At 53.7% G+C, this 23,201-nt stretch overlaps 1 protein-coding gene across 1 annotated transcript in view; it reads right to left on the minus strand.

Annotated features, from left to right (window-relative positions):
- TMBIM1 (transmembrane BAX inhibitor motif containing 1) overlaps positions 1–20,589 on the minus strand; it is a 40,848-nt gene extending 20,259 nt beyond the window's left edge. Inside the window, exon 1 of the mRNA XM_029068143.2 lies at positions 20,424–20,589. The gene's annotated coding sequence lies outside the window, so the exon portion shown is untranslated. The remainder of the gene's footprint in view (positions 1–20,423) is intronic.
- Positions 20,590–23,201: the final 2,612 nt, after the last annotated feature.

Raw genomic sequence — 23,201 nt, forward strand, 5'->3', positions numbered from 1 at the left:
AGAAAGAGACTTTAATAACGTTGGTATTTGTTAAGCGCTTACTATGTGCCGAGCACTGTTCTAAGCGCTGGGGGTGATTCAGGGTCATCAGGCTGTCCCACGTGAGGCTCACAGTCTTCATCCCCATTTTACAGATGAGGGAACTGAGGCACGGAGAAGGGAAGTGACTCGCCCACAGTCACACGGCTACCAAGTGGCAGAGCCGGGAGTCGAACCCATGACCTCTGACTCCCAGGCCCGGGCTCTTTCCATTGAGCCACTTTAGTGTAGCTGTGCGACAGAGGCAGAGACAGAGAAATGGAGACAGAGACAGAATGAGACAGAGACGCAGAGACTTTAGTGTGGGTGTGTGACAGAGACACAGAGACAGAGACACTGAGAGAAAGAGACTTTAGTATGGCTGTGTGACAAAGGCAGAGACACAGAGACAGAGAGACAGAAAGAGATTTAGTGTGGGTGTGCGACAGAGACAGAGAAAGAGAGACACAGAAAGAAGACTTTAGTATGGTTGTGTGGAGAGAGGACAGAGAGACACAGAGAGACCGAGACAGAGAGAGACACACAGAAAGAACACAGAGAGACAGAGAGACACACAGAGAGAGACCGAGACAGACAGAGAGAGACCGAGACGGAGACACAGAAAGACACGGAGGGACAGACAGAGAGACTCACAGAGAGGACCGAGACCGAGACCAGAAAGACACGGAGGGGCAGACAGAGAGACTCACAGAGAGACCGAGACCGAGACACAGAAAGACCACAGAGAGACAGAGAAAGACAGAGAAAGACAGAGAGACACAGAGAGAACAGAGAAAGACAGAGAGACACAGAGAGAGACAGAGAGTTCCCACACACAGATTCCTAGGCTGGAAGGTCTTTCCAGAATTCATCTACTCCAATCCCCTGCTGCCTCCCGGCAGGCTTTCACCCCAAACCCCCGGAGAGGCGAGGTGTCTTCTTCTCTACAATTTGAGACTCACCCCACTCCTCCCTCAGGACCCCACTCCAGGGTTGAGTCCCCCTTTCGGCCAGAGGCTCAGTACAGGTTCCGGAACACAAGAAGCAACTCGGTAGTGGCTGGGTTCTAATCCCGGCTCCGCCACTTGTTTGCTTTGTGACCTTAGGCAAGTCCTTTTGCTCTCTGGGCCTCGGTTCCCTCATGTGTAAAATGGGGATGGAGACTGTGAGCTCCACGTGGGGACAGGGAATGTGTCCAATCTGATCAGCTTGTATGTATCCCCAATGCTTAGTACAGTACCCGGCACACAGTAAGTGCTTAATAGATACCATTTGTGAAAAAAACAAAAACCACATTGATCACCTGATTGATTCATCCACATGGAATGGCAGGTTTTGCTACTGAGCTCTTTAGCCTCCTTTTTCTGGCCTCTTTCTCCTCCCATCAGGAAGCAGTGCAGGCCCAATGGGTAGAGCCCGGGCCCGGCTTGTCGGAAAGGCCCCTGGTTCTAATTCCAGCTCGCCACTTGTCCGCTGTGTGAACTCGGGCAAGTCATTTCACTTCTCTGGGCCTCAGTTCCCTCATCTGGAAAATGGGGATGAAGACTGGGAGCCCCAGGGGGGACGGGGACCGTGTCCAACCCGATGACTCTGTAGCTACCCCGGCGCTTAGGACAGTGCTTGGCCAGTAGTAAACCCTTAGCAAATACCATAAAAAATTTTTTTAAAAAGCTAAATCAGGTTGGACGCAGTCCCTGTCCCGCAAGGGGGCTCACAGTCTTAATTCCCATTTGACAGATGAGGGAACTGAGCCGCAGAGGAGTGAAGGGGCTTGCCCCAAGGTCACCCCAGCAGTCAAGTGGGGGAGCCGGGATTAGAACCCAGCTCTTTCTGACTCCCGGGCCTGGGCTCTACTCACTGGGCCACGGTCACACAGCAGGCAAGTGGCAGAGCCAGGATCGTTTATTGTTCTATTGCCCTCTCCCAAGCGGCTTACACAGTGTTCTGTACAGTGTAAGCGATCAATAAATACAATCGAAGAATGTATGAACCTAATGACACTCGGCCCGGCTTCGCTCTGCTACACCAGCTGCCCTTTCTCCCGTCCTCAGCCCATAGCGCTTATGTAATAATAATCTTGTAATAATACATAAATAATAAATGATATTAATTCATAATAATAATTGTATTTGTTAGGCGCTTACTCTGCGCCCAGGCACTATTCAAAACACTGAGGTAGACTTAAGGTAATCCGGTTGGACGCCGTCCCCTGTCCCCACGTGGGGCTCATCGTCTTCCTCCCCATTTTCCCGGATGAGGGAAACAGAGGCCCAGAGAAGTGAATGATTTGCCCCAAGGTCACACGGAAGACAAGAGCGGAAACGGGATTAGAACCCATGACCAACCTAGTCCGGGTTCTGTCCACTAGGCCATGCTGTTTACAGAGAATTAATCTGTAATGATGAATCTGTCATTTATTTCTATTAATGTCCATCTCCCCTCTAGACTGGAAGCTCGTTGTGGGGGGTCTGTTTATACTGTTTCTGTCGGACCCTCCCAAGCGCTCACTACAGTGTTCCGGCACCGGTAAGCGCTCAATAAATACGACTGACTGAGTGAATGGCCAGAAGGGAAGGCTTACTGATTTCTAGTATGTCTCTCAACTCCCCCTCTAACTGGAAGCTCGTTGTGGGCAGGGAACGTGTCTAATCAAATCTGCTGTACTGAACTCTCCCCAAGGCTTAGTCAGGGCTCGGCATGCGGGTAAGTCTTCATTAAATACCAATTGATTGACGGATTGAAGCAGTTTCCTTCTGACTAAGTATCAAACAAAGATTCTCAAGGAAAATGTTCCACACATCCTCAACAAAAGGCGGAGGAATCAGAAACTGAGTACATCATCAAAAGAGGAAATTTTCCCGGAAAAGAGATTCCTCCTGACGGATATAGAAAGAAGGAAATGTAGGAATCTGATGTCCCAATCCCTCACTTATTGATTTCTATTAATCTCCATCTCCCCCGTTAGACTGGAAGCTCGTTGCGGGCGGGGAACGTGTGTGTTTATTGTTATATTGGACTCTCCCAAGCGCTTAGTACAGCGCTCAGCAAATATGAATGATTGATGGATCCCAAGAGCTTAGTACAGTGTTCAATAAATTCAATCATACTTATTGAGTGCTTACTGTGTGCAGAGCGCTGAACTAAGCACTTGCGCTGTACTGAGCGGGTAATTATGGTATTTGTTAAGCACTTACTATGTGCCAAACACTGTTCTAAGCGCTGGGGGTAGATACAAGGTCATCAGGGTGTCCCACATGGGGCTCACAGTCCCCTCAGCACTGTGCTCATCTGCTCATTTGTATATATTTTCAATTACCGCTATTTATTTTGTTAATGAGATGTCCATCCCCTTGATTCTATTTATTGCTCTTGTTTTTGTCTGTCTGTCTCCCCCGATTAGACCGTGAGCCCGTCAATGGGCAGGGATTGTCGCTTTCTGTTGCCGAATTGTACATTCCAAGCGCTTAGTACAGTGCTCTGCACATAGTAAGCGCTCAATAAATACCATTGAATGAATGAATGAATCCCCATTTTCCAGATGAGGACACTGAGGCCCAGAGAAGTGAAGTGACTTGCCCAAGTTCCCACAGCAAACAAGTGGCAAGGCCAGAATTAGAACTCAGACCTTTCTGACTCCCAGGCTCAGATTCTAGCCACTAGACCACGTTGCTTAGTCAGGAAGGCCTCTTGGAGTAGATGCATACCTGTCGTTTTATTTATTTGATTGTTAACAATAATAATAATAGATAATGGTATTTGTTAAGCGCTTACTTGCATGCCAGGCACTGTACTAAGCACTGGGGTGATACAAGCAAATCAGGTTGGACACACTGTCCTGTCCCATGTGGGGCTCACAGTCTCCCATCCCCATTTACAGATGAGGAAACTGAGGCCCAGAGAAGTCAAGTGGCTAGCCCAAGGTCAACACAGCAGACAAGTGGCAGAGGCGGGATTAGAACCCATGACCTTCGACTCCCAGGCCCGGGATCTTTCCACGAGGCCTTGCTGCTTCCACCTGATATCTGTCCTCCCTGGCTCTAGACTACAGAGAAGCAGCGTGGCTCAGTGGAAGAGCAGGGGCTTTGGAGTCAGAGGTCATGGGTTCGAATCGTCAGCTGTGTGACTTTGGGCAAGTCACTTAACTTCTCGGTGCCTCAGTTACCTCATTTGTAAAATGGGGATTAAGACTGTGAGCCCCACTTGGGACAACCTGATTCCCCTGTGTCTATCCCAGCGCTTAGAACAGTGCTTGGCACATAGTAAGCGCTTAACAAATACCAACATTATTACTACAAGCTCATTGTGGGAAGGGAATGTGTCTGTTTATTCTTGTATTATGTTTCCCAAGCGTACAGTGCTCTGCACACACTAAGCGCTCAAAAAATATGATTGAACGAGTGAATGAATGTGCCTTCAATAAGGCTTTGAAGTGGGGGAAAAGTGATGGTCTGGTGGATTTGAGGAGGGAGGGCGTTCCAGCCCAGAGGCGGGACCCAGAGGTCAGCAGCAACTCAATTTCAATTCAAATCGTATTTATTGAGCGCTCACTGTGTGCACAGCACTGTCCTATAGCGCTTGGAAAGTGCAATTCGGCAACCAGATAGAGACAATCCCTGCCCAACAACGGGCTCACGGTCTAGAAGGGGGGAGCCAGACAACAGGCATCAATAGCATCAGTAGAAATAAAGAGAATTATAGCTCTAAATACACACCATTAATATAAATAAATAGAATGCTGCATACAGTGGAAAGAGCCCGGGCTTGGGAGTCAGAGGTCATGGGTTCGAATCCCGGCTCCGCCACTTGTCAGCTGGGTGACTGTGGGCAAATCACTTCACTTCTCTGGGCCTCAGTGAACTCATCTGTACAGTGGGGATGAAGACTATGAGCCTCACGTGGGACAAGCTGATGACCCTGTATCTCCCCAGCGCTTTGAACAGTGCTCTGCATCTAGTAAGCGCTTAACAAAATACCAACATTATTACACCCAAGCGCTGTGGGGCGGGGTGGGGCAGGGAGGAGGGTTGGGTTGGGCCGGGCCCAGCGTCAGGACTCCCGGGTCCGGTCCCGCCGGGCGGCGTGGCGGCCGTCGCTGTGTGAGTGACTCCCGGGTGACGGGGCCCGGCCCGGCCCCTCCCTCTCACTTTTCCGGTTTGGGAAAGTGACCGGCTCTCGTTCGGCCCGGATAGCCTGGGCCGGGGCGGTCACGAGGCCGCACCGACACAACAGTCACTCTCGCCCACGCGCTGAGTTGCCCAACCACCCCTCCTTCCCGGAGTCCTAGTGGACAGGCCCCGGGCCTGGGAGTCCGAGGCGGCGGTTCTCATCCCGGCTCCGCCACCTGTCCTGCTGGGTGACTTTGGGCGAGTCACTTCACGTCTCTGGGCCTCGGTTTTCTCATCTGGAAAATGAAGACTGCAAGCCTCGGACCGTGTCCAACCCAATTGGCTCTGTATCCCTCCCCAGCGCTTAGAACAGTGCCTGGCACATGGCAAGTGCTTAACAAATATCATTATTATTATTACTATCAAATCCTCCCCCAACACAGAGACTCTCGGATAAGAAACTCTAAACCCAGAGATCCACAAAAACAAACCGTCCCCAACCCAGAGACCCTACAGTTAACAACCCCCTCACCCGGAGACCACCCCCCCAAAACAAACCTTCCCCCAACCCAGAGACCCCCAAAACAAACATTCCCACAATCCAGAGACCCCATAAAAACAAACCTTCCCCCCTCCCCAGAGACCCTACAGTCATAACGTCCCTCCTTACCCCAGAGACCCACAATAACAAACCCTCCCCCTCACAGAGACCCTACAAAAAAACCCTCCCCCTCCCCAGAGACCCCCAAAACAAACCCTCCCCCAATCCAGAAACCCTACAATAACAAACCCTCCCCCAACCCAGAGACCCTATACTAACAAACCCTCCCCCTCCCCAGAGACCCCAAAACAAACCCTCTCCCGACCCAGAGACCCTAAAATAACAACCCCCCGCAACCCAAAGACCCCCCAAATAAACCCTCCTCCAGCCCCGAGGCCCCATAATAGCAAACCCCTCCGCTGACCAGTAACACCCCAAAAACCACCAACCCTCTCACTGACCACAGACTTCATAATAATAAATCCTCCCCCAACCCAGAGACCCCATAATAACAACCCCCCCACCCTTCCCGGAGACCCCACCATAACAAACCTTCCCTCTCCCCGGAGACCCTCCGATAACAAATCCTCCCTCTCAAAGACCCTACAGTAACAGACCATCTCACTCAAAGGGAATGTGTCTATTTAACGTTTTACTCGCCCAAGCGCTTAGTACAGTGCTCAGCCCACAGGAGGCCGCTCAATAAATACGACCGACTGACTGAAAGAGCCCCTACAGTGATAAACCCGCCTGTTTGCAAAGGCCAGTTACTCATCAACTCAGTAGTAAAATCTGAACCCAATTCAGACTTCCTGGGCAGGGTTCCGGGTGTCGCTGCCAAGAATAAAATCCGAAGGGGCCAGAGACGTAGTATGTGGGGGAGGGAAAGAGACGGGGAGAGAGAATAACTGTGCTATTTGTTAAGCTCTCACTGTGTGCCGAGCACTGTACCGACCGCCGGGGTGGAGGCGAGATACGCAGGTCAGACACAAGTCCCTGTCCCAACCAGGATTCACATTCTCAGGACTGAAACCCCATTTTACAGAGGAGGAAACTGGGACTCAACAAAACAGGGAAATGACTTGCCCAGGGTCACACAGCAGGCAAGCTCCAGAGCTGGGATGAGAACTCAAGTCCTCGGACTCCCAGGCCCGGGTTCTTTCTACTAAACCATGTTGCTTCAAGAGACCCAGGAGGAGGAGGAGGAGTGGAAGGTTTTGCAGGGAGGGGGAGACCCAGGAAGAGGGAGAGGTGGAAGTGTGGGAGGCTGGGGGAGCCACTCCGGTGTTAACGGAGCAACCTGGCCGGCTAGACACCGAAAAAGCACTTCCTCAGAGGACCCCGAGAGACCGCGACGTGGAAAAAAGGAAGCCGAGGCTGGGGAGTTTCGGAATCCTGGGTCCGGTCTGGGGCAAGGGGATGGGAGGAGGAAGGGAGGGATGGAGGGAGAGGGAGGGCCTGGGTGGTGATGGAAGTTCTGGCATCAGCTGAGCAGGCACAGAGGCCCTGGTGTTCACAGGCACAGCGGGAGGGCAGAGAGAGACACACAGACAGACAGATGTCCAGATGGGTGTGGGGGCAGAGAAAAGGGAGAGAGAGACAGAGAGAGGCCGAGAGGGCCAGAGAACAGGGAGCAGGGACAGAAAGAGAGAGAGAGAGAGAGAGATGTCCAGATGGGTGTCGGGGGGAGAGGAGTGGGAGGGGAGGGAAGGGAAACAGAGAGAGACTCAGAGGCCGAGAGGGCCAGGGGCCAGGGAACACGGAGCAGGGAGAGAAAGAGAAAGAAGGAAAGGGAGGGAAGAGGGAGAGAGAGAGATGTCCAAATGGGTGTGGGGGGAGAGGAGAGGGAGGGGAGGGAAGGGAGAGAGAGAGAGATGCAGAGGCAGAGAGGGCCAGGAGCCAGAGAACAGGGAGCAGGGAGAGAAAGAGAAAGAAGGAAAGGGGGGGGGGAGAGAGATGATGTCCAAATGGGTGTGGGGGGAGAGGAGAGGAGAGGGAGGGGAGGGAAGGAAGGGAGAGAGAGATGCAGAGGCAGAGAGGGCCAGGAGCCAGAGAACAGAGAGCAGGGAAGAGGGAGAGAAAAAGAAAGGAAAGAGGGAGAAAGAGAGAGAAAGAAACAGAGAAAGGGAGAGGAAGAAAGAAAGGAAGGAGGAAAGGAAAGAAAGGAAGAAGGAAGGAAAGGGAGGGAGATATTCAGATGGTGGGGGGTTGGGGAGAAGGAGAGGGAGGGAAGGGAGAGAGAGAGAGAGACTCTGAGGTCGAGAGGGCCAGGGGCCAGAGAACAGGGAGCAGGGAGAGAAAAAGAAAGGAAAGAGGGAGAAAGAGAGAGACAGAGAGAGACAGAGAGATGTCCAGATTGGGGGGAGGAGGGGAAGATCGGGAGAGGAAGGCAGGGAGAGAGACTCAGAAGCAGAGAGGGCCAGAGGCCACAAAACAGGGAGCAGAGAAGAGGGAGAGAAAGAAAGAAAAGAAAGGAAAAGAAAGGAAAAAGAAAAGATGTCCAGATGGGTGAGGGTGGGGACAGGAGAGGGAGGGGAGGCAAAAGGGAGAGAAAGGTAATAATAATGATGATGGTATTTATTAAGCATGTACTATGTGCCAGGCACTGTTCTAAAGGAGAGAGATGGAGAGAGGGAAGAAGGAGGAAGGGAAAGGAGGGGAAAGGATGATGAAGGGAGGGAAGGAGGAAGGGAGAGAGAAGAAAAACAGAAAGAATAAGGGAGAGGAAGCAGAAGAGTCTGCCTCTCCCCGCCCCCCACCCATTGGCAGGAAATGATGCCCTTGGGCGGGGGGGGGGGGGGGGGGCACGGCAGGGCGGGGGACCTAAAGGGATATGGAAAGAGTGGCTCATTCCACAACCACCTCTCTGGTCTTTCCTTCCCTCCGGGCCGGGGACCCCAGAACGGCCACGACCCTGCCACCCCCCATCCCTCCCCACCCCAGGGCCCGGGCGGTGAAGCCAGAGAAGCCCGGCGGGCAGGGAGGGTAAGGCCTCACCCTCCTCTGCCAGGCCCTGCCCAGGGCAGGCCCTGAGTTCAGGTCTGGGCGCATCCCAGAGTCGGGGGGGAGAGAGGGAGAGAGAGAGAGGGGGGAGAGGCCCGGATGGGTGGGGACAGAACAGTCAGAATAATAACAGTAATGATATTTGTTAAGTGTTTACTATGTGCCAGGCGCTGGGGTGGATACAAGCAAACCAAGTTGGACAGAGTCCCTGTCCCCGGTGGGGCTCACAGTCTCGATTCCCATTTGACAGATGAGGTGACTGAGGCCCAGAGAAGTGAAACGACTTGCCCAAGGTTCACAAAGCAGACGAGTGGCAGAGCCCGGACTAGAACCCAGGTCCTTCTGCCTCCCAGGCCCGGGCTCTGGCTACGAGGCTGCTCTCTCTCTGCTTCTGAGAAGCAGGGTGGCCTAGTGGGTAGGGCCCGGGCCTGGGAGTCAGAAGGTCATGGGATCGAATCCCGGCTCTGCTGCTCATCTGCTGTGTCATCTTGTATACATCACTTCCCTTCTCTGGGCCTCAGTGATCTCATCTGGAAAATGATGATGATGGTGCTTGTTCAGTGTTGCCTAGGTGTCAAACGCTGCTCTAAGCGCTGGGGTAGATACAAGCTAATCAGGTTGGACCCAATCCCTGTCCCCCGTGAGGCTCACAGTTTTCATTCCCATTTTACAGGTATGGGAATTGAGGCCCAGAGAAGTAAGACTGTGAGACTGAGCCCCACGGGAGACAGGGACTGTGTCTGACTCATTATCTTGTATCCAACCCAGCGCTTAGAACAATCTTCGGCACACAGTAAGCGCTTAACAAATACCACAATTATTATTATTATTCAGGTCTCCGTGCCTCAGTTTCCTCATCTGTAAAATGGGGATTAAATACCTGTTCTCCCTCCTCCTTAGACTTTGAGGCTCATGTTGGACAGAGACGGTGTCTGACCTGATTAACTTAGGTCTACCCCAGTGCGTAGAACAGGGCATGACAGAGTAAAGGCTTAGCAAATACAATAATAATAATAATAATTTTAATAAGAATCAGAATAATGGGTCCTTCCCCACACGCCCCAAGATCACACACATCATCACGCTCCCAAACTTACTGCCACCCCAAGCTCACACACAAGCACCCTTAGAGAAGCAGCGTGGCCTAATGGCTAGAGCCCGGGCGTCAGAAGGTCATGGGTTCTAATTCCCGCTCCGCCCCCTGTCTGCTGTGTGATCTTGGGCAAGTCACTTCACTGGGCCTAAATTCCCTCACTCAGAAAACGAGGATTAAGTCTGTGAGCTCCATGTGGGAAAGAGACTTCATCCAACCTAATTATCTCGTAATAATAATAATAATGTTGGTATTTGTTAAGCGCTTACTATGTGCCAAGCACTGTTCTAAGCGCTGGGGCAGATAAAAGGTAATCAGGGATTGTCCCACGTAGGGCTCATAGTCTTCCTCCCCATTTTAGAGATGAGGTCACTGAGGCACAGAGAAGTTACGTGACTTGCCCAAGGTCACACAGCTGACAGGTGGCAGAGCCGGGATTAGAACCCATGACCTCTGACTCCCAAGCCCGGGCTCTTTCCACTAAATCACGCTGCTTCTCTAATCCCAGGGCTTAGTACAGTGCCTGGAACATATCTGAGTAGGATTCCCGAGGTGATTCCAGCCATCACAGCACGATGGTCCCCTCCCAAGCTGAAGAAGGTCTCTCCCATCTGAGAGATCTCTCTGCCAGGGGTCTCCCACCCACCGCTTAGTGCTCTACACACAGTAAGCACTCAATAAATACTGCCTGTGAGCCCTATGCAGGTCGGAGGTCGTCTAACCTGATTAACTAGTACTTACCCCAGCATTTACAACAGTGTTTGAGATGTAGTAAATGCTTAACAAACACCATGAAAAATATCACTGAGAGGAAGTCCTCTTTTTGTTTTAAATGGCATTTGTTAGGTGCTTACTATGTGCCAGACCCTGTACGAAGCGCCCGGGTAGATACAAGTTACTCTGGTTGGACAGAGTCCATGTCCTTTATGGGACTCCCAGTCCCAATTTACAGATAAGGGAACTGAGGCCCTGAGAAGTGATGTGACTTGTCCAAGGTCACCCAGGCTACTCACAGAGTCAGGAATAGAACCCAGAGCTTTTTGACTCCCAGGCCCGTGCTCTATCCACTAGGTCACGCTGCTTTTCCTTCTGCTGTGGTCTAACCTCCATCCCTCCTGCTGTAGCCAGCCCCATCTTCTCTGATTCTCAGGGGAAACTGAGGACCCTGGCCGTATTGGGGAGCAGAGCTCAGGACACCTGAATCCCAACGGCAGCTGTCCTTGGACAAGTGCATGGAGCGTATGTGTGTGTGTGGGGGGGGCTGTTTGTGGTGTGTGTGTTTGTGGGACCCACAGAAAGGGAAGGGGCAAGTGGGGAGGACTCGGGGAAGACCACAATGCTGGTGGTGGTGGGTGTGGGTGTTTGTTCATTCAATCATATTTATTTATTCAATCGTATTTATTGAGCACTCACTGTACGCAGAGTCCTGTACTAAGTGCTTGGGAGAGTCCAATATAACAATAAACAGACAAATTCTCTACCCTGTGTGTGAGAGACAAGAAGGGAGGGGGGAAGGGAGAGGGGTCAAGGAAGACCTAAGGGGTCCCGGGGGCCTGGGGAGTGTGGAGGGAGGTGCTGGGAATCTGAAGGTCATGGGTTCTAATCCTGCCTCCGCCACTTGTCCACTGCGTGACCTTGGGCAAGTCGCTTCACTTCGCTGGGCCTCAGTTCCCTCGGCTGTAAAATGGGGATTGAACCTGGGAGCCCCACGTGGGACAGGGACTGTGTCCAACCCTATTTGCTTGGATCCACCCCAGCGCTTAGTACAGCGCCTGGAACCTACTAAGCACTTGAGAAATGCCACAACAATAACAACAATGATAATAATTGGGTGGGACAGGATCTCCAGTCCCTTCCCGGCTCCCAGCCTCATCCTGGGAAGCGGGGTGGGGGGAGAAGGGGGACAGGAAGGGGCGGGTTCGGAGAGATGAGGGCCGGGGTGAGCTCAGAGGACAGAAAGTCCTGCCGATAAGAGCGTCCGGGGCGGAAGCCGGTGCCGAGGGCCAAGGGGCCTCCCAGCCCCCAGGTCCACAGTCCAAATGAACGCAGGGCCCGCTCGGGGCCTAGGCCCCAGGATGTGGCAGGGCGGGCGAGGGGCAGGACGGGCCAGGGGCAGGGCGGGCCTGTGGCTGGGAGGCTGTGATAAAGCGAGTGGCAAAGGAGGAAGCCGGGTCGAGAGCGACTACTCCGGCCCTGACCGCTCCGTCCCTCGACTTCAGCCTCTCCCCTTCCTTCAGGGCGGGCGGATGGACGGTCGGAATGAGGGGCGGACAGACAGGCCAAGGGGCGGATGGACAGACCCGGGGCAGACGGATGGACCGAGGGGAGGACAGACGGACCGAGGGGTGGACGGACGGAACGAGGGGTGGAGGGGCAGACCACATGGTGGAAAGACGGACAGAGGGAGGACAGACCGAGGGAAGGACAGACAGAGGGGCGGACGGACGGACCGAGGGGTTGCCAGCGGACCGAGAGGAGGGCAGGCAGACCGAGGGCGGACAGGTGGACTGAGGGGCGGAAAGACTGACCGAAGACCTTTGGCTGGACTCATGGGGAAGCTAAAATGAGGCATCCCCTGGACAGAGCCAGGCTTGAGCTACCCTACCCTGCAGGGTCAAGCACCACTGGTGGAAACCCAAGTCCCCTTCCCCCCACAGCTCGGTCGCTAACAAATATCCCCCAGAGAATGTGCCTGCAGCCCAGAGACCCAGAAGCAGTGTGGCCTAGTGGAAAGATCCTGGGCTTGGGAGTCAGAGGTCATGGGTTCTAATCCCGGCTCCACCACTTGTCTGCTGTGTGACCATAGGCAAGTCACTTTACTTCTCTGTGCCTCAGTAACCTCATCTGTACAAATGGGGATTAAAAAATGTGAGCCCCACGCGGGACAATCTGATTACCCTGTATAGACCCCAGCGCTTAGAACAGTGCTCAGCACATAGTAAGCGCTTAACAAATACCATAATTAATTCAGTTATTAGCTCCGGGCAGGGGAGCGGGGGGCGGCCGGGCCTCTGAAATACGAAAGGAGTGACGGGGTAGGGCGGTGAGAAAAAGTGGGAGGGAGAGAAAGAAAGCAAAAGAGGAGAAAGAGAGAGGAAGAGGAAGAAGGAGAGAAAAAGGGGGGGAGGAAAAGAGGAGAAAAAAGAGGGCGAGAAAAAAGATGGAGAGAGAAAGAGGAAGCAGGAAAGAGGGGGAGAAAAGGGGCAGAGAAAAAGAGGGGGAGAAAAAGGAGGAAAAAGAGGGGGAGAAAAAGGGGGAGAAAAGGAGGGAGGGGGAAAGGGGGAGAAAAAGGGGCAGAGAAAAAGAGGGGGAGAAATGGAGGAGACAAAGAGGGGGAGAAAAAGAGGGAGCGGGAAAGAGGGGGAGAAAAAGGGGGAGGGGGGAGAAAAAGAGGAAGAAAGGGGGGTGAAGGGGAAGAAAAAGATGGAGCAAGAAAGAGGAGGGGAAAATTAGGGGGAGAAAAAGAGGGAGAGAAAGAGGGAGAAAGGAATAGGGGAAGAGAAAGAAAGGGAGAGAAAGAGGGGAAGAAAAATAAGGGGAGAAAGGAGAAAGAGGAAGAAAGAGGAAGTGAGGAAAAACGGGGAAGAGAGAGAGAAGGAGAAAGGAGAGCCAGAGAGTCACTCCCCAGTCCGGGCAGGGAAAGGAGCTCGTGTTCCTGGACACAGATGACAGGGCATCTGAGAATCCCCTTTCCGGCTTCATAGACCAAGGGAGCGTCTCAACAGGAAAGGTCAGCGGTTCCCAGACCCACACCCAGACCCCGACACACCCAGACACCCTCCTGGACGGTTGGGCCAGGCCTTCACTGCCGCCACACTGGGCCTCCTCCACCCTCCATGGGGCTTCCCTGCCAGCGCAGACCCCTCCCTGAGGGGTTTTCCCGTCACTGTAGTCAGTGCTATTTATTGAGCGCTTACTGAGTGCACAGCCCCGGACTAAGCACTTGGGAAAGCGCGATACGACAATAAACAGACCTATCCCCTGCCCACGGTGAGCTTCAGGCTCGAAGCCCCCCAAACATTGTAAATGGACCCCAAGACTTTGGGTTGACAAGGGATTGGGGAGAGGGAAGGGGTGCAGGGGGAGTCGGTCACATCCGCCAGAAAATGACTCTCCCCCGCCTCAAAGCCTTACTGAAGCCCCATCTCCTCCGGGAGACCTTCCCTGACCAGGGAGAAACACCGTGGCTTAGTGGAAAGCGCCCGAGGCCCGAGCGTCATAGGTCGTGGGTTCTAATCCCGGCTCCGCCACTTATCAGCTGGGCGACCTTGGGCAAGTCACTTCACTTCTCTGGGCCTCAGTGACCTCATCTGGAAAATGGGGATGAAGACTGTGAGCCCCCCGTGGGACAAGCTGATGACCTAGTACCTACCCCAGAGCTCAGAACGGCGCTCGGCACAGAGTAAGCGCTTCACGAACACCATCATTATTATCATTACTATAATTAAGTCTCCTTTTCTCTTCTCCCACTCCCTTCCGTGTCCCTCTTGCACCGGGATTTGCTCTCTTTATCCCCCACTCCCTGAGCCGCACGGCACTTATGTCCATATCCGTAATTTATGCATTTACAGTAACGTCTGCGTCTCCTCGTCGACTAAGCTACTCGTGGGTAGGGCTCGGGTCTACCGACTCTGTTGTAGCGTCCTCTCCCCAGAGTTTAGCACAGTGCTCTGCACACAGCGAGCGTTCAATAAATACGACTGCTTGGCACATAGCAAGCGCTTAACAAATACCATCATTATCAATTAATGAATGAGAGTCTGCCCTTCCCGGGCCCCAACCCTTGTGACCCAATCTTGTGACCCCCGACTCTTGTGACCCCTGGGGCCACGGGGGATGCCCCACCTGGCGTGGAAATGATGAAGGAGGGAGTCCCGGGCCCCCACATCTGAGGATCTCCAAGCACCAAACCCCATCATTATCCGCGGATGCCCCGGGGCCTCTCCGTGAGACTCTGAGGACGCGCCCCAACTCGTCCCCACCTCCGGCCCTGACGGCCCCCCAATTCCAGGTCTATGGCGGGGGGGGGGGGGCTGCAGCCTCCTGTGGGGACGGTTCTCTAGACGGTAAGCTCGTAGTGGGCAGGGGATGTGTCTGTTAGTCATTCGATCGTATTTAGTGAGCGTTTACTCCGCATGCACAGCACTGTACTAAGCGTTAGGGAGAGCACCAGAGAACAACAGACACATTCCTGCCCACAAGTTGTCATTTCTGCAAGTTGTCACGTTGGAATTTGTTTAGTGCTTACTGTGAGCCAAGCGCTGTTCTAAGCGCTGGGGTAGATCCAAGGTCATCAGGTTGTCCCACGTGGGGCTCACAGACACGCCAAGTGCTCAGTACAGTGCTCTGCACAGAGTAAGCACTCAATAAATACTACTGAATGAATGTATCCCCATTTTAGAGATGAGGATACTGAGGCCCAGAGAAGTGAAATGACTTGCCCAGGGTCACACGGCTGACAAGGGGCAGAACTGGGATTCGAACCCATGACCTCTGACTCCCCAGCCTGGGCTCTTGCCACTAAACCAAGCTGCTTCCCAACGGGACGCTACGGAGAGTAACATAAAACAACAGACAGATACATTCTTGCCCATAATGATGGCATTTTGTTAAGCGCTTACTATGTGTGAAGCACTGTTCTAAGTGTTGGGGTGAATACAGGGCCATCAGGTTGTCCCACATGGGGCTCACAGTTCTTCATCCCCATTTTCCCGACGAGAGAACTGAGGCCGAGAGAAGTGAGGCCCAAGTGACTTGCCCAAAGTCACACAGCCGACAAGTGGCGAGGATTAGAACTTCTGACCCCCAAACCCGGGCTCTTTCCACTGAGCCACGCTGCTTCTCGTACTCTCCCAAGCGCTTAGTACAGTGCTCAGCACGCAGTAAAAGCTCAATAAATGCTACTAGATGAATGAGAAGCCTCCGGGGATGGGTCCCCTCCCCGGCTGGCCCGGCTAGAGGCTGCAGGAGCTCCCCTCCCTCCCCAATCCCGAAACCGAAGCTTGCCGCGGCCCGGATAAATATTTCAGTGTCCTCAAGAATCGCATTGCAAGGGTGCCTCTTTCCACCCACCGCCCGGCCCCTGCCCCTCTCTCAAATGCCACCGGACCTTGTGGAAAACAGCCCGGGCCTGGGAGTCACAGGACCTGGGGTCCCAGCTCTGCCACTTCATAATAATGATGGCATCTGTTAAGCGCTTACTATGTGCCGACCACTGTTCTGAGCTGGGGGGAGATACAGGGACATCAGGATGTCCCACGTGGGGCTCGCAGTCTTCATCCCCATTTTGAAGATGAAGCTACGGAGGCCCAGAGCCGTGAAGTGCCTTGCCCAAGGTCACACAGCACAGAAGTGGCCCAGGTGGGATTAGAACCCATGACCTTCTGATGCCCAGGCCCGGGCTTTATCCACTAGGCCGTGCTGCAACTCGTCTGCTGTTCTCTAGGCCTCAGTTTCCTCACTGCAAAAATGGGGATTCAGTCCCTGTCCTCCCTCCTGCTTAGACCTTTGAGCTCTGAGACGGGAACTCTCTCTCCTGCTTCATAATAATATAATAATGGTATTTGTTAAGCACTTAATAATAATAATAATGATGTTGGTATTTGTTAAGCGCTTACTATGTGCAGAACACTGTTCTAAGTGCTGGAGCAGATACAGGGTAATCAGTCGTCCACATGGGGCTCACAGTCTGAATCCCCATTTTACAGATGAGGTCACCGAGGCCCAGAGAAGTGAAGTGACTAGCCCAAGATGACACAGCAGACATGTGGCGGAGTCGGGATTAGCACCCACGACCTCTGACTCCCCAGCCCAGCCTCTCGCCACTGAGCCACGCTGCTTGGGGTAGATACCAGCTCATCAGGTTGGACGCAGTCCCCGTCCCACATGGGACTCATAGTCTTAATCCCCATTTTGACAGATGAGGTCACTGAGGCACAGGGAAGTGAAGTGATTTGCCCGAGGTCACAGAGCAGGCAGCGAGCCCCACTGGGGGACGGGCACTGTGTCCGACCTCATTATTTCACATACCTAATCCAGTTCTTGGCACACAGATTATTAATATTATTATTATTCTTAATGTTGATATTTGTTAAGCGCTTACTATGTGCAGAGCATTGTTCTAAGTGCTGGGGTAGATACAGGGTCATCAGGTTGTCCCACGTGAGGCTCACAGTCTTCAACCCCATTTTACAGATGAGGTCACTGAGGCAAAGAGAAGTGAAGTGACTTGCCCACAGTCCCACAGCTGACAAGTGGCAGAGGCGGGATTCGAACCCATGACCTCTGACTCCCAAGCCCGGGCTCTTTCCACTGAGCCATGCTGCTTCCTATTAGTCCCTAGAGGAAAAGCTCCCCTCTCAGGGTCACAACTAGAGAGTTTCCAGTCCTCTACCAGTGCCGGCTATGGGAGGGAGGGTCAAGCCGAGGCCTGTCCAGTCCATTCCTAGCTTGGCCAGTGGCTAATAATAATAATGTCAGTATCGGTTAAGCGCTTACTATGTGCCGAGCACTGTTCTAAGCACCGGGGTAGATACAGGGTCATCAGGTTGTCCCATGTGAGGCTCCCAGTCTTCATCCCCATTTGACAGATGAGGTAACTGAGGCACGAGTCGCCTGATCATCTTCTATCTACCCCAGTGCTTATCACATAGTAAGTGCTTAACAAATACTATAATTATTACTATTAATTATTATTATCATTGTTATTAGTATTAAAGGGCTGGGAATTGAACCCAGTTCTCTGACCTTCCCACTCCCGCCCACTGGCAGTCCCACAACCTTTCTTGGGCGAGTCCCTCCTTTCCAACTTCCTCTAGACTGTCGGCTTGTTATGGATGGGGAACGTGTCTGTTTATTGTTCTACTGGACTCTCCCAAGTGCTCAGCACAGTGCTTTGCACAGGGTCAGCGCTCAATAAACACAATCGATTGATTGAACTCTCACTTCTCCAGGCCTTCCCAACCCCGCCTTTCTCCCAAGCAAAGTTTCAAGTTTGGGGCCTGGCCCTGGGGGCCAGGAGAGAGGGGAGGAGTGAAGTCCCGGCTCCGCCGCTTGTCAGCTGTGTGACCTTGGGCATGTCACTTCAACTTCTCTGTGCCTCAGTTTCCTCATCTGTAAAATGGGGGATGAAGACTGTGAGCCCTACATGGGACAACCTGATTAGGTGGTATCTATCCCAGTGCTTGAAACAGTGCTTGGCACATAGTAAGCACTTAACAGATACCGACACTGCTATTATTAAGTGAGCAGAAACCAAGAGAGACACAGCGATGGGACCAATAGAGTCAGAGATACTCTGAGAGTCAGAGACCTAGAGATACAGCGTGGCTCAGTGGAAAGAGCCCGGGATTGGGAGTCAGAGGTCACGCGTTCAAATCCCGCGCTGCCATTGTCAGCTGTGTGACTGTGGGCAAGTCACTTCACTTCTCTGGGCCTCAGTTCCCTCATCTGGAAAATGGGGATTAACTGTGAGCCTCACGTGGGACACCCTGTATCTCCCCCAGCGCTTAGAACAGTGCTCTGCACATGGTAAGCGCTTAACAAATACCAACATTATTATTATTATTATTGTTATTAGATACAGAGAGAGGCCCAGAGATAGGGAGAAGTTCCAGGGAGAAGCATTTCATTCATTCAATCGTATGCATTGAGCGCTTACTGCGTGCAGAGCACTGTACCAAGCACTCGGAAGGTACAGTTCGGCAACAGATAGAGACCATCCCTGCCCAACAACGGGCTCACGGTCTAAAAGAGGCAGTGGGGCTTAGTAGGTAGAGCCCGGGCCTGGGACTCAGGAGGACCTGGGTTCTAGTCCCTCTTCTGCCACTTGTCTGCTGGGTGACCTTGGCCAAGTCACTTCACTTCTCTGAACCGCGGTTCCCTCATCTGGAAAATGGGGATGAAGGCTGTGAGCCTCGTGGGGGAACAGGGATGATGTCCAACTTGATTAGCTGGTGTCAACCCCAGCGCTTAGTACAGTGCCTGGCACAGAGTAAGCGCTCCAGGTGCCCGGCCCACGTCCTCCCTCTGGCCCGGAACGCCCTCCCTCCTCACCTCCGCCCAACTCCCTCTCTTCCCCCTTTCAAAGAGCTCACCTCCTCCGGGAGGCCTGCCCACACTCAGCCCCCCTTTTCCTCCCCGATTTGCGCAGATTCTCTTTCTTGCTGAACTGTACTTTCGAAGCGCTTAGTCCAGTGCCCCGCACACAGTAAGCGCTCGATAAATACGACTCAACGAATGAATGAATGACCAAATACCACAAAAACACCCAACACCCTTAAAAAGGGAGAAGGGGCGGGAGCTGGTGCGGGCGGTGGCCGTGAGTTACGCAAAGATAAGCAGCGGGGCTCAGTGGCTCCAGCCCGGGCCTCTGACTCAGAAGGGCCTGGGTTCTAATCCCGACTCCGCCACCGTTCTGCTGTGGCACCTTGGGCAAGTCACTTCACTTCTCTGGGCCTCAGTTCCCTCCTCTGTCAGATGGCGATGGAGACCGGGAGCCCCACGGGGGACAAGGGACCGGGTCTGACCCGATTATCCGGCATCTACCCTGGGCGTTTAGAACAGTGCCTGACACGTTGCAGACGCTAAACAAATACCCTCGTTATTATTATCCACTCCAGCGCTTAGAACAGCGCCTGGCACGTTGTAAGCGCTAAACAAATACCAGAATCATTATCGATCCCAGTGCTTAGAACAGCGCTTGGAACGTAGCTAGCGCTTAACAAGAATTATTATTATTATTATTATTAATCATAATACTCTACCCCCGGCGCTTAGAACAGTGTCTGGCACAAAGTCAGCACTTAAGAAGTACCAAGAAGTACTTAAGTACTTAAGAACACTTAAGTGTTCTTGTCTGTCCGTCTCCCCCGATTAGACCGTAAACCCGTCAAACGGCAGGGACCGTCTCTATCTGTTGCCGACTTGTTCATCCCAAGCGCTTAGTACAGTGCTCTGCACATAGTAAGCGCTCAATAAATACTATTGAATGAATGAAAAGTACCAGCATTATCATCATCTCCCCCAGCGTTTAGAACAGCATTCGGCCCGTAGTCAGCGCTAAACGAGCACCGGAATCATGATGACGGTAAGAGCTCAACAAGTACCAGAATTACAATTATTACTACTAATTAACCACCCCAGCGCTTAGCGCAGCGCCCGGCCCGTAGTAAGCGCTTAAGAAGTCCCGGAATTATTATTGTTATTCTCTCCCCCAGCGTTCGGACCAGCTCTTGGCACGTAGTAAGCGCTCAAAGAAGCCCCAGAATTACTGTTATTCTCATCTCCCCCCGCGTTCGGACCAGGGCTCGGCCTGTAGTAAGCGCTTAAGAAGTCCCGGAATTATCATTATTATTCTTATTATCTCCCCCCGCGCTCAGACCGGTCCTTGACCCCTAGTAAGCGCTTATCAAGTAGCAGAATTATTATTATCTCCCCCGGCGTTTAGAACGACGCTCGGCCCGAAGTGGGCGCTTAACGAGTAGCAGAACGATGATGATTATGACTACTGTTACTCTTATTCTGCATCTCCCCCAGCGCTCAGTCCGGCGCTCGGTCCTTAGTGAGCGCTTAGCAAGTAGTTGCCTTATCAAGAGAGCGAGGTGAGCAAAGGGAAGGCTTGGGGGGCGGGTGGGAGGATTCCCCGACGTCCCCCGGCTGGTACCTGGCCTGGCTGCTCCGGGCTACCGACGGTCCGGTCCGGTCCGGTGGGGTGGGGTGGGGCTGGGCTCTGCACTCTGCGCTCTGCGTTCTGCGCTGTCGCTTTCCCGTCCGCGGAGACGCCCGGGCCCGGAGGAGCAGCGGGAGGAGGAGCCGCAGCCACCGCCAGGGGGCGAGCTCACACACCGGGGGGCGGTGGCGGAGGAGGAGCCACCGCTAGGGGGCGGAGCTACAGGCCGAGAGCGGGAGCCACCGCTAGGGGGCGGAATCCCCCAAAGGGGGCGGAGCCACCGACCGGGAAAGAGGAGCCACCGCCAGGGGGCGGAGCACCGCACCGGGAGACCAAGCGCTGACAGTGGAGCAGTCACCGCCGCCCCCGCCAGGGGGCGGGCTCACACACGGGGAGGAGGGGGAGGAGCCATCGCTAGGGGGCGGAGCTACAGGCCGAGAGCGGGAGCCACCGCTAGGGGGCGGAATCCCCCAAAGGGGGCGGAGCCACCGACCGGGAAAGAGGAGCCACCGCCAGGGGGCGGAGCACCGCATCGGGAGACCAAGCGCTGACCGGGGAGGAGCCGCCGCCGCCCCCGCCAGGGGGCGGGCTCACACAACGGGGAGGAGGAGGAGGAGCCACCGCTAGGGGGCGGAGGTAACGACCGAGAGCGGAGCCATTCATTCTCATTCATTCATTCATTCATTAGTATTTATTGAGCGCTCACTATGTGCAGAGCACTGCACTAAGCGCTTGGAATGGACAAATCGGCAACAGATAGAGACGGTCCCTGCCGTTTGACGGGCTTACGGTCTAATCGGGGGAGACGGACGGACGAGAACGATGGCAATAAATAGAGTCGAGGGGAAGAACGTCTCGTAAAAACAATGGCAACTAAATAGAATCGAGGCGATGTACAATTCATTAACAAAATAAATAGGGTAACGGAAATATATACAGTCGAGCGGACGAGTACGGTGCTGTGGGGATGGGAAGGGAGAGGTGGAGGAGCGGAGGGAAAAGGGGAAAATGAGGCTTTAGCTGCGGAGAGGTAAAGGGGGGATGGCAGAGGGAGTAGAGGGAGAAGAGGAGCTCGGTCTGGGAAGGCCTCTCGGAGGAGGTGATTTTTAAGTAGGGTTTTGAAGAGGGAAAGAGAATCAGTTTGGCGGAGGTGAGGAGGGAGGGCGTCCCGGGACCGCGGGAGGACGCGACCCGGGGGTCGACGGCGGGACGGGAGAGACCGGGGGACGGCGAGGAGGTGGGCGGCGGAGGAGCGGAGCGTGCGGGATGGGCGGGAGAAAGAGAGAAGGGAGGTGAGGTAGGAGGGGGCGAGGGGATGGAGAGCCTTGAAGCCTAGAGTGAGGAGTTTTTGTTTTGTGCGGAGGTCGATAGGCAACCGCCGGAGGTTTTTAAGAAGGGGAGTGACAGGCCCAGAGCGTTTCTGCGGGAAGATGAGCCGGGCAGCGGAGTGAAGAATAGACTGGAGCGGGGCCAGAGAGGAGGAAGGGAGATCGGAGAGAAGGTTGACACGATAATCCAGGCGGGATATCACGAGAGCCAGTAAAGTAGCCGTTTGGGTGGAGAGGAAAAGGCGGATCTTGGTGATACAGATACATTTTACAGATGAGGGAACTGAGGCCCAGAGAAGTGAAGTGACTTGCCCACAGTCCCACTGCTGACAAGTGGAAGCGCCTGCATTCGAACCCATGACCTCCGACTCCCAAGCCCGGCCTCTTTCCACTGAGCCACGCTGTTTCTCTAAAATGGGGATGAAGACTGTGAGCCTCACGTGGGCCAACTTGATGACCCTGGATCTCCCCCAGCGTTTAGAACAGGAGTCTGCACATAGTAATCGCCTAACGAATACCAACATTGTTGTTGTTGTTATTGTCAATCCCCATTTTCCAGATGAGGTCACTGAGGCACAACGAAGTGAAGTGGCTTGCCCAAGGACACCCAGCTGACAAGTGACAGAGCCGGGATGAGAACCCACGGGCGGAGCCTCCGAAAGTCACGGAGTGGGGGAAGAGGCACGACCCGGCCTCCCGACCCTGGTCTACCGCGGAACCTTGGGCAAACCCCACACTTCCCTGGGCCTCAGTTCCCTCTTCTGCAAAATGGGGACTGAGACTGGGAGCTCCACGTGGGACGGGGACTGCTGTGTCCAACCCAGTCCTTAGTACGGTGCCTGGCACGTAGTAAGCGCTCAGGAAATACCATAATTATAATTAATTATTATCATTAGACAGCGGCCCCGCAGATCCGCTCGGGGAGGAGCCACACTCGGGGGAGGCGGGGGGGCAAAGCCACAGCCTGCTTCATTCATTCATTCATCCTATTCAATTCAATTCGGTTCAATCGTATTTATTGAGCGCTGACTGTGTGCAGAGCACTGGACTAAGCGCTTGGGAGAGTCCGATTCAGCAATAAAGAGACACATTCCCTGCCCACGGCGGGCTCACGGTCCTCTCGTGAACCCACTTCCCCTTCCAGTTATCGCCCCATCTCCCTCCTGCCCTTCCTTTCCAAATTCCTAGAACGAGTCGTCTACACTCGCTGCCTTGAATTCCTCTCCTCCAACTCTCTCCTGGACCCCCTCCAATCTAGCTTCCGTCCCCTCCACTCCACCGAAACCGCCCTCTCGAAGGTCACCCGTGACCTCCTTCTTGACAAATCCAATGACCTCCTACTCTATCCTGATCCTCCTCGACCTCTCAGCTGCCTTTGACACTGTCGACCATCCGCTTCTCCTCCACACCTTATCTCACCTTGGCTTCACGGACTCCGTCCTCT

The sequence above is a fragment of the Ornithorhynchus anatinus genome, chromosome 1, assembly GCF_004115215.2.
Source record: "Ornithorhynchus anatinus isolate Pmale09 chromosome 1, mOrnAna1.pri.v4, whole genome shotgun sequence".
Taxonomy (NCBI): Eukaryota; Metazoa; Chordata; class Mammalia; order Monotremata; family Ornithorhynchidae; genus Ornithorhynchus; species Ornithorhynchus anatinus.